This window comes from Cervus elaphus, chromosome 14, assembly GCF_910594005.1.
Source record: "Cervus elaphus chromosome 14, mCerEla1.1, whole genome shotgun sequence".
NCBI lineage: Eukaryota > Metazoa > Chordata > Mammalia > Artiodactyla > Cervidae > Cervus > Cervus elaphus.
This window is the reverse complement of record NC_057828.1, coordinates 52746042-52755621: the sequence shown is the minus strand read 5'-3', so window position 1 is coordinate 52755621 and position 9580 is coordinate 52746042. Positions and strand designations below refer to the sequence as shown.

The following is a 9580-nucleotide window of genomic DNA, read 5'->3' as shown; positions in this document are numbered from 1 at the left end:
CAGCCTCGGGAAACCCCACGGTCGCGTCACCGCGCACGCCGCGCGCGCACGCCCCGCTCGGCTGAGTCTCAGGCGCGCGCGCGCGCGCGCGCTTCGTCCCTCCGCCAGCCCCCCCCCGCGCGCGTGCGCGAGCCGCTTAAAGGGGCAGCGCCGTACCCTCGCGGAACCTCCCTAGTAGCCTCCAAGTCAGACTCGCCTCTCCCCCTGCCAGGCTCCGCTCCGCAGAGGCCGGAGCGCGGGGCACTGCGTAGGGTGGTCTGCCCGCTGTCGACTCAATAGGTTCCCAGCCAAGTGGACTTAGATGAAGGACGCCGGGCGGGAGCCTGCCACCGCACCCGGCGCTCAGCATCTGAACTCCGCTCCCCTGTACACGCGCACGTAAAGCCCCGGGCGCTCCACATCTGCATTGAGCACCCGGCAGACACACCAGCATACCCCCAACCCATGCTGACCCATACCCACGCTGTGTCGGCCTCAGGGACGCCTGGCTTCCGCCTGCCGCAGAGTGGACCCCCTGCAGCCCAGGGTCAGGGCTGTCCTCAGAGGTGCCCGTGGGGCTCCAGTGAGCTGGGCAGGTGCGGGCAGTGTGGCTTCGGTAGTCAAGGTTCTCCTGTCTGGAATGGCCACCTGAGCATGGAGGTGTGACCACGAGAAGGAGAACGACTGTCAGTAGGGACTGATAGTCTGCTCCCGGCAGATAGTCTGCTGCGGCAGAGTTAGCCAGGGAGCTAAGAATCAAAGACCCCCTGGTGAGGGAGGGGGAAGGAGGTGGCGATCAGGGGGAAGGAGGTCAGCTGTGAGCAGCCAGCAGTCTCCGGTGTCCTCAGACCCCTTCTGGATGTTTCTGATTGGGGCCCTTAGCCCACCAGCTTCCACCTTTCCATCTGACCTCCGCCTCCCCAGTTCCAACAACTCCTGACACCCTCGTCCTTCACTGCAAGAGCCTGGGGTCCCCACCCTAATCACCTCCTTGCAACCACATTGGCTCCCTGCCACATCGGCTCCCTGCCAGCAGCCCTCCCTGTGCTGCCCTCTCCTCCCCCTGGCCTGCACAGAAGAAGAACACGCAGGCAATGCAGCTGGCCCCATAAACCTCAAGGGGCCCTGTAGACCCTCCTTCCGCAGCCTCTTTCACAGCTGCAGCAGACTGTTTCCTTTTGTGTGTGAGCCTGTCTGTCTGTCTAGGGTGGCCCTGGACCCCAGCTTGGAGCCCATGCCTTCCCACCCACTCTGGGGCTGTGCCCCTTGTCTGTCTCCTCCCCGCCCCCCCCCCCCCCCCCCCCCCCAACTGATTCATCCTACCAGCACACAGGCATGTCTCCACTTTCCTGGGAGCCCTTCCTCAATTGCTGGCACAAGAAGCTCCAGGCTTGTCTCAGGTCCTCCCTGCCCCAGCCTTGACCTAACCTGTTCTTCAAGGGGCCCTGTTTCCTTCTGGTGGAGCAGGTATTTAGAAGCCTACATTCAGGCCCAGGCTGTGCTTGCTGCTCCTGGAGTGCCATTGCTTCTGGTCCCCGACAGCGGACTAAAGAACATGTGCATGTACAAGCATACATATATATGTTCACACACAGACCACCCCCCCCCCACAGGTAACAAATCTTCCATGCTCACCAGCCCCTCGTCTGTGTGCTGACTGAAGCAGAGATGTCCACCCTGCTCAACTGAGCCAGAATTGAACATCAGCAGGATTGCTCCTCTGTTTCAAACCACTGGCAGCTCCTATTGCCCTTCTGTTCCATCCTCCTCACTGCCTGGCATCTGGCTCCTCTCCACTCTTTAAACACTCAGTCTCCATATTCCATGCTCTGGCCTTTGGTCCTTGTGGCTCTACCTGCCTGTGAGGGGCTCCCCCATAACCTGAAGTCCCCTCTGCAGAGCAGCCTCCCCCAGCCCAGCCCGGCCCCCCAGTGCTACTCTGGCTCCCGTGACCTCACGTGGTTCATGCCCAGGCTTTTGCTCCTTGTCCTGCTTGCCTACGGAAAACAGGGCTGGACTCCCTTGCCCACTGCTCCACCTGTCTACAAGGGCGGGGGGCACACAGAGGGACCTCCAGAAGTGTTGATGAGTGGGGGAAGGGGTGTGGGCAACATGCTGTGTTCCAGGCAAGGGGGACATGACTCAGACTGAGGATGGGGTTGGGAGTGGAGGAGCGGGGAGAATCAGAATGGAGTGGTCACTGTGTCCAGGACAAGGGCTGGGGAGATGAGACAGCAGCACTGCCCACTGCTCAAGAGGAGGAGAGGAAAAAAAAAAAGTATTTCCTGGTGGTCCAGTAGCTAGGACTCCACACTCCCAGTGCACAGGGGCACAGGTTCAATCCCTGGTCAAGGAACTAGATCCCACATGCTGGAACTGGGAGTTTACATGCCTCAACTGAAGATCTGGCATGCTGCAATAACTAGATAAATATTAAAAATAAAAAGTAAATAGAATTATCAGGTGGCCCAGTGATTGGGACTCTGAGCTTTCACTGCTAAGAGCCTAGTCTGATCCCTGGTTAGCAAACTGAGATCCCATATGCCTTGGCAAATGGGTCCCAAGGCCCCAGACTTGGGATCAGAGAGGGATATCCCGGAGAGTCCAGCGGGTGTCATGCTGTCCCAACCTCTATGCCCACCTAAGTCCAGGGACTGAAAAGTAGAGAGGAGGAGCAGGGAAGGGAGAGGGGAAGGAGAAAGGGGTGGTGGCTGGAGGAGGGGGAGAGCAAGAAAGATGAGGGGGAGGCAGAGCAGAAAGAACTGGGCAGCAGGGTGAGTGGTCTCTACGGAGCCCACTCTGTGCTGCTGTGGGAATGGCAGGAAAACCCCCATCCTGTCATCTTGGGTCCCTGCATGCCCATCTGAGGGCGGAACCAGGGCTCCCCTGTCCCACAGGCCACCATCAGCCTGATCAGGCCCTTTCTCAGGGACATCAAGGCCGCAGGGCAAGGTCACGCATCAGGACACCAGGCCAGTGACTGCCCCAGCTGTCTGAAGTTTTGGGGTGCAGCCCTGTTGCCCCTGGATAGTCCGTAGGTCTTCAGGGTGTGGCAAGGCCTTCCCTGGAACTTGCCCTGTGGCCAGGGCCTAGAGCCCTGTTTATGTGTTTATGGACCGGGTGTGAGGGCAAAGTTGAGGGGAATGCAGGAGGGAGGGGACGGGGCTACAGGGCCCCCATTCCCATATTCCCTGACTGGTCTCGTCTCCATCTGAAGCACACAGGCCTCAGAGGCCCCAGGCAGCAGGGCCCTGTGGCCCTGAAGACATATGCCCTGGGCCTTGATCAGCTCTCAGGGTCCCTGAGACCCCAAGGGTCTACAGGATGCTCTGGGGACCCTGCCCTCCCCACCCACCCTCCACTCCTGCTGCAATGGCCTCTTGCATTTTGGGGCCCCCACCCACCACCCAGCCCTTCTCAGTGGGGCATAAACCGGGGCCCCTCTTGGAGACCTCATGCCTGGCCAGGAGGCCAGGCTTCTCCTGACTTCCCGGAGATACTCCCTCCCTCTTGATAAGTGGCTTAGAGCCTAGCCTGTGGTCCCGAGTCCACTGCCACACCCGGTCAGCCGTATCCGGCAAGGGCCAGGCCAGCTGGGTCCCAGTGCCTGGCTCAGAGCCCAGCTCCACTAAAACCTGGGGAGCACAAATGCATAATTCAGATGCCCTGGCCCCATCTGCTCTCCAGCAGGAAATGGTCTGACGGGAAAGTAGGTCTTTTAAAGTCTGAATTATTCAAACAATCCATGCACACGACCAGACTGCCCCTGGGGGGGCGGGGACCCAGCTCCAAGCCTGGCTTTGCAGGTTCAGGGCTGCAGGGGCGGCTCCCACTGGGTCTGTCTTGTCCTCCAGTAAGCAAGCTGGGGCCTGACCCTGCCTCCCAGCTCTGGAAGACAGAAGATGAGGACAGACTGTGGGGGGAGGGGGGTGGAATGTAGGTAATCCAGAAGAAGCCTAATTAGATCCTGCTGGTGTGCAGAGGTGGGGGCTGCTGGCAGAACAGGGTCAGGTGGGAAGGTGGCTCCCGCCCCTCTCTAGCTGAACTCACCGAGGGGAGCGCCCACTGGGTGCCAGGATGGCATGATGTGGGACGGGTCTGCAGAAGGGTGTGGGGAGAGCAGGGGGCAGTTTTATGTGGGGTGGATGGTGGGAAGGGACAGTCAAGCAGACCCTACAGCAGACAGAGAGGGAGGGAGCCGCATGAGTGCCAAGGCCCCAGGGAAGGGTCGAGGCCCAAGATGGGCATAAGATGGACCAGGTCATAGGCAGTGTACCCAGAAGGCTGACATGGTGGGCTGACTGCACCTCATCGGCCTTGGGGAAGGACTGGTCATTGCCCTTTGGCTGCCAGCAGATCTTGGAGTACCCCTGGACCCTTCCCCTGGGTAATGGAAGCAGCCCCTTCCTCTCCCAGGGCAAAACTTGCCTCTTCTCCTTGCCTCTTGTGACCTGACCTCTGAGCCTGGGACCCTCCTCATCACCCCTCTTTGGTAAAAAAACAGACAACCCTGGGGGGGCACCAAAACATGGGGGGCAGTGGGGAATTGGGAAGTACCACCTGATGGGGGGCCACCATGGGTGTGGGTGGCTTGCTCTTGGCTGGGCAACTGCATCACAGGGGCATGCCCCCTTCCAAGTTCTAGAGCAGACACCCTAGGGAAGTCCCCAGTGGCCTTCTTGCCACTCCCAGAAGGGGCTGTCCTGGGGGGCTGAGACCCAGGGGCAGTGCAGACCATCAGCTCCAGCAGATGCCCACGCGTCCTTCCCTGGGGACACGGAACAGGAGAGCCCACCCTCCTCCTTGGATGTTCCCATAGCAGCTGCATCCAGTCAACCTGGGACTGCACTTGTGGAGTTGGAAATCCTGGCCCCACAGATGGCTCTGGGGCCACAGCAAACCTCACAAGGGGCTCTTCAGTGTCGTTTGTGGAGGGAGATGTCTTTGGTTGAATACTCAGGAAGCAAGATGCAACCATGAGTGGGGATACAATCCCCACACATCCCCCCAGAAATGTGTGCACCCACAGGTATGCAAACAACACACGCGAGAGTTGGATCAGCCAGGACTCAGGGTAGGAAGAGGCAGAAACTCAAATAGCTTATCTGGAAAGAGGCTCAGACCCTGAGCTTCAGGCTCAGCTAGGCTCAGGGAGGCTCCTGCTGGGCTCCACCTCCAGAGCAGGGCCTCCTGCGTGGAATGGGGATATCTGCTGGGGCTGCCTCCCCACCACCCAGCTAAGCAGCCAAGTGCTCCAGAGACTCTGCAATGCTACTGCATGGACCCCAGAAAGGCCCTGAAAGGCCTCACTCGGATTTCATATGGCCCTGGAGACAGGGGATGGAGGGCCCCTGGCCCTCTTGGACAACATGCACACTGAGAAAAAGCAAATGCTGTCACCAGCAGGCGGAGGGCTGGTGGACAGGGGAAAACATGGGAAAAAAAGCAGGGTTTGGGCAACAGCTGAGACACTCATCAACCAAGCCACGGTGGGTGGTCGGGTTCAAGGCCCACAAGGCCCAGGTTCCGGCTCCTCCTGGTAGAGGCCAGGCAGCCCCAGCCTCTGGCCTGCTCCATCCTGAAACCGGATGCTGGGGGTAGAGCCTAGAGGGACAGGCTGGGCAGGCTCTCACCTCCCTTGCCCCCCCCCCCACCCCCGCCCCCACACCCCCCGAAGCTATCTCCAGGGCCTCCCTAGCAGGCATCAAGGGTGTGCTCCTGCTGGCCCAGCCCCCAGTCCTGTTTCCTCTCTGGTCTGGGTGGCGCCCTTGGCAGGGAGGCCTCGATTCTTCTGCACTGGAGCTTCCCCAGCTGCCTGCAGAAGGCTGGGCAGTCACCCGCCCAGCCCTGGACCGCAGTTGCCAGAAATGCCTTAGCACACCCTGGGCCAGGATGGGAATTCTGAAACCAAGAGAGAAGAATTCAAACCAGGGGTTGAAGCAGAAACCGTGAGATCCTGAAAGAGCCCCAGGGCTAGAGTGGGGGCACACACAGGCCCCGACACCCACACAGATAAGAGAGGGGAGCCCAGGCAGGTGCCAGAGAGGTGAGGGGAGAGGGAGTCCTCAGTGTCCAGTGTGGGAGGATAGGCCATGGGAGCCTGGTAGATGGGGAGGCCCGAGGGCGGTGAGGAGGTATGGTGGCTCAGAGGCAGCCTCTGCCCCAGAGATGACTTAGGGCTCTGAGCCCCCAGACCCCTTCTGGGCCCCCACCCTTCTCCCCAGCCTGGCAAGCCTCCTGTCTTCAGTTGCCATCTAGAGGCCTAGCCAGGCTCAGAGAGGGGTCCCTGGGGCCGAGAAGCTGGGGCAGGCCCCTAGCTGGCCTGGCAGCACATACCCAGGTGGGCCGACCCTGGCTGAAGCCCAAGCTTGACTGCCCCTAGAGGGGAGCGGCCCGCAGACTGTCTGGCTCCCAGTTCCCGCTGCAGACAGGAGAACAGCTGATGGGGTGGTGGCAGGGGAAACCTGTCCGGGGAAGTGGGGGGCTGCTCTCAGGGCCACTGGGTTCGCCCTGTCTCCAGCTCCCCTTGCCTCCCTCTGCCAGGCCCTGCCTGGGGGAGGGCGCCCAGCTGTTCTGGGATTCCGCTCCCTGCAGGCGGTGCCCTGGGACTCAGCTCCACCAGCACCTGCTAGGTAAACAGCTTGCACCTGCGGCACCGGTTCAAGCCCGAGGGTGCCTGTGACCCCGTACTCCACAGGGCCCTCTCACCCCATCCTGAAGTCATGTGATCCAGAGAAGCCACGCAGGGCCTCTTCCAGCAGGGCAGCCTTCTGAGCAGAAGGGAAGGGGCAGGAAATCCTCAAGGCCACACGGGCCCAGAGCTGCCCTGCTCCCCTGACCCCATGACCACGGGCAGGGCTCCATGCCACCTCATGCCACACAACGCTGGCCACACCGTGTTACCTGCCATATCTCGTCACCAAGTGCCACACCACATCTGCCAGCCCACCCCAGGATTGACACAGTGGTAGAGCTTTGTGCCCGATGCCTGGTAGGAAGGGCCCTAACCTCTGGGCCTACACCCTGGTCCCTGTCTTGACTGTCCCACAGCCTTGTCTCAGGTCCTGCCCTGGAGGGACTGTCCCTTCCAACAGAAGACCCCCACCATGCTGCCCCTCCATGAGAGGGAGCAGAGACCCAGCCCATGGCCAGCAACCGGGGTTTCCGCCCTGGCTCCTCAGCTCGGGGAGGTGTCTCTACCAGAAGTCCCTCTTGCAGGGCAGCTCCCATTCCTGTCAGAAGGGAGATGCCTCAGGAGCTCCTGGGGACTCAAAGTTCCCCCAGAGAGGTTCTCCTTCATGAGCTACTTTGGTTTTGAATCCTGGTAGAACACACCTAATGTGAAATTGACCATTAAACCCCCTTTTTAAAAAAATATGGAACGTGTCTCGAATTTGCATGTCATCCTTGCCCAGGGGCCATGCTAATCTTCTCTGTACCCGTTCCAGTTTTAGTAGGCACTAAACCCTTCTGATGTACACAGTTCATTTAGCAGGTTCCTCATTGTGCAGCCACCCCCTGCATCCACTTCGAGAACATGGTCTTCACCTCAGGAGGAAGCCCTACCCGCATTAAGCAGTCCCTCCCCGTGCCCTCCCCCCAGCGCCCCCCCTCAACCACTAGTCTCCTGTCTGTTTGGATTTGCCTGTTCTAAGTATTAATACTTTGCATAAGTGGGATCATGCAGCATTCACACAATGTGTGTCCTGCGTCTGGCTTCCCTCACCGAGTGCTGTGTTCTCAAGGCTCATCCATGTTGGAGCAGGTGTCGGGGCTTCATTCATTTTGACGGCTGCATGACCCACTGGGTGGACACATTGCCCTCTGTGTATCAGTCATCCGCTGGTGGCCATTTGGGCTGTTTCCCGCTTCTGGTTGTGGTGAATAGCGCTGCTGTGAACATTCGTGTACACATGTTTGTTTGAACACCTGTTCCTAGTTCTCTTGCATATTTACCTGGGAGTGGGATTGCAGGGTCATACAGTAACTCTATATTTAGTTAGCCATCGAACTGCTTTCCACAGCAGCTGAGCTATATTACATTCCCACCAGAAGTGCACAAGGGCTCCGACCACTCCACGTCCACACCAAGACTTGTTACTATACACCTTTTTGATTCAAGCCATTCTAGATGGTGGGAAGTGATATCTCATTGTGGTTTGATTTGCATTTCCCTTGTGACCAGGGACGCTGAGCATCTTTTCATGTGCTAACTGGCCATTTGAATGTCTTCTTTGGAGAAATATCTATTTAAGTCCTTTACCCTTTTTTAAACTTGTTTTTTGTTGTGCTTGTTGTTGAGTGGCATGCTCTCTCTGTATATTCTGGACATGAGATCCTTATTAGGGTTACAAAATATGTAATTTCGCAAATATTTTCTCCCATTCTGTCAGTTTTTTTTTCACTCTATTGGTAGTGTCCTTTACGCATAAAAGTTTTTAGTTTTGCTGAAGTCCAATTTAATTTTTTTCCTTTTTTGCTTGTGTTTTTGATGTTATAGCTAAGAAACCATTGCCAAATATAAGTTAATGAAGATCTACTCCTATGTTTTCTTCTAAGAATGTTATAGTTTTGACCCTTAAGTTTAGGTCTCATCCACTTTGAGTTGATTTTTGTATATGGTGTGAGGTAGGGGTTCAAATTCATTCTTATTCTTTCCCTTTTTTTGGCCATGCTGCTCAGCATGAGGGATCTTGGTTCTCTGACCAGGGATCAGACCCATAATCCCTGCACTGGAAGCACAGAGTCTTAACCACTGGACCACCAGGGAATTTCTGAAATCCATTCTTTTTCATGTGAATATTCAGTTTTCCCAGCACTATTTGTTGAAAAGCTGTCCTTTCCCCATTTAATGACCTTGACATTCTTGTCAAAAATCATTTGACTAAACATGTGAGGGTTTATTTCTGGGCTCTCTGTCCTATTCTGTTGGTCTATATGTCTGTCTTTATACCAGTACCACATTGTTAAGATCACTGTAGCTTTGTAATAAGTTTTTAAGTTTGGGAGTTTGAGTCCTCCAACTCTGGTCTTCTTTTTAAAGATCATTTTGGCTACTCAGGGTCCCTTGCAATTCTGTATGAATTTGAGGAGTGACTTTTCCTCAGTGGCAAAAAAAAAAAAAAAAAAAAAAGCCATTGGCATTTATCAGCTACTTCTTAAAAATATTAGCTCTGGGAGAAGGCCATGGTGATAGCTCAGTCCTTTTGCCCTGGGCAGTGGTCAGCTTGCTCAGGTCCTGTGGTAGTGAGGAGGGCAGGTCCTGTAGGGAGATGGGGACCACTGGGGGATTCTGAGCAGTGGTGCACCCCCACAGCTGTTGTGGGGCAGGTGAGCCTGAAGCAGGCAGCGCAGTGGTCTGGGGAAGCTGGACAGGGCCAAGTCTGGAGTGATGTGGCTTGTGGTGGTCCAAGGATGGGTATGCAGAGGAGTCAGGGGTGACACCAGGGTGTCTGTCCTCACAGCTGGACAGTGAGCTGAGAGGACGGGAGGGGCAACTGGGTGGGCAGTCCTGGTGGGCCAGAGGGAGGAGATGCTGTGCTCTGGGCCTTTTCAGTCTAAGATGCTGTAGATGTTGGCTGAGAAGTAGTCCTGCAGTGGG

General features: G+C 57.1%; 1 non-coding gene across 1 annotated transcript; it reads right to left on the bottom strand.

Moving 5' to 3' along the window:
- Positions 1-7349: 7349 nt before the first annotated feature.
- On the bottom strand, positions 7350-7454 carry LOC122708360. The gene has a single exon (XR_006345145.1). It is a non-coding gene; the product is annotated as a U6 spliceosomal RNA (small nuclear RNA).
- Between the last annotated feature and the right edge of the window lie 2126 nt (positions 7455-9580).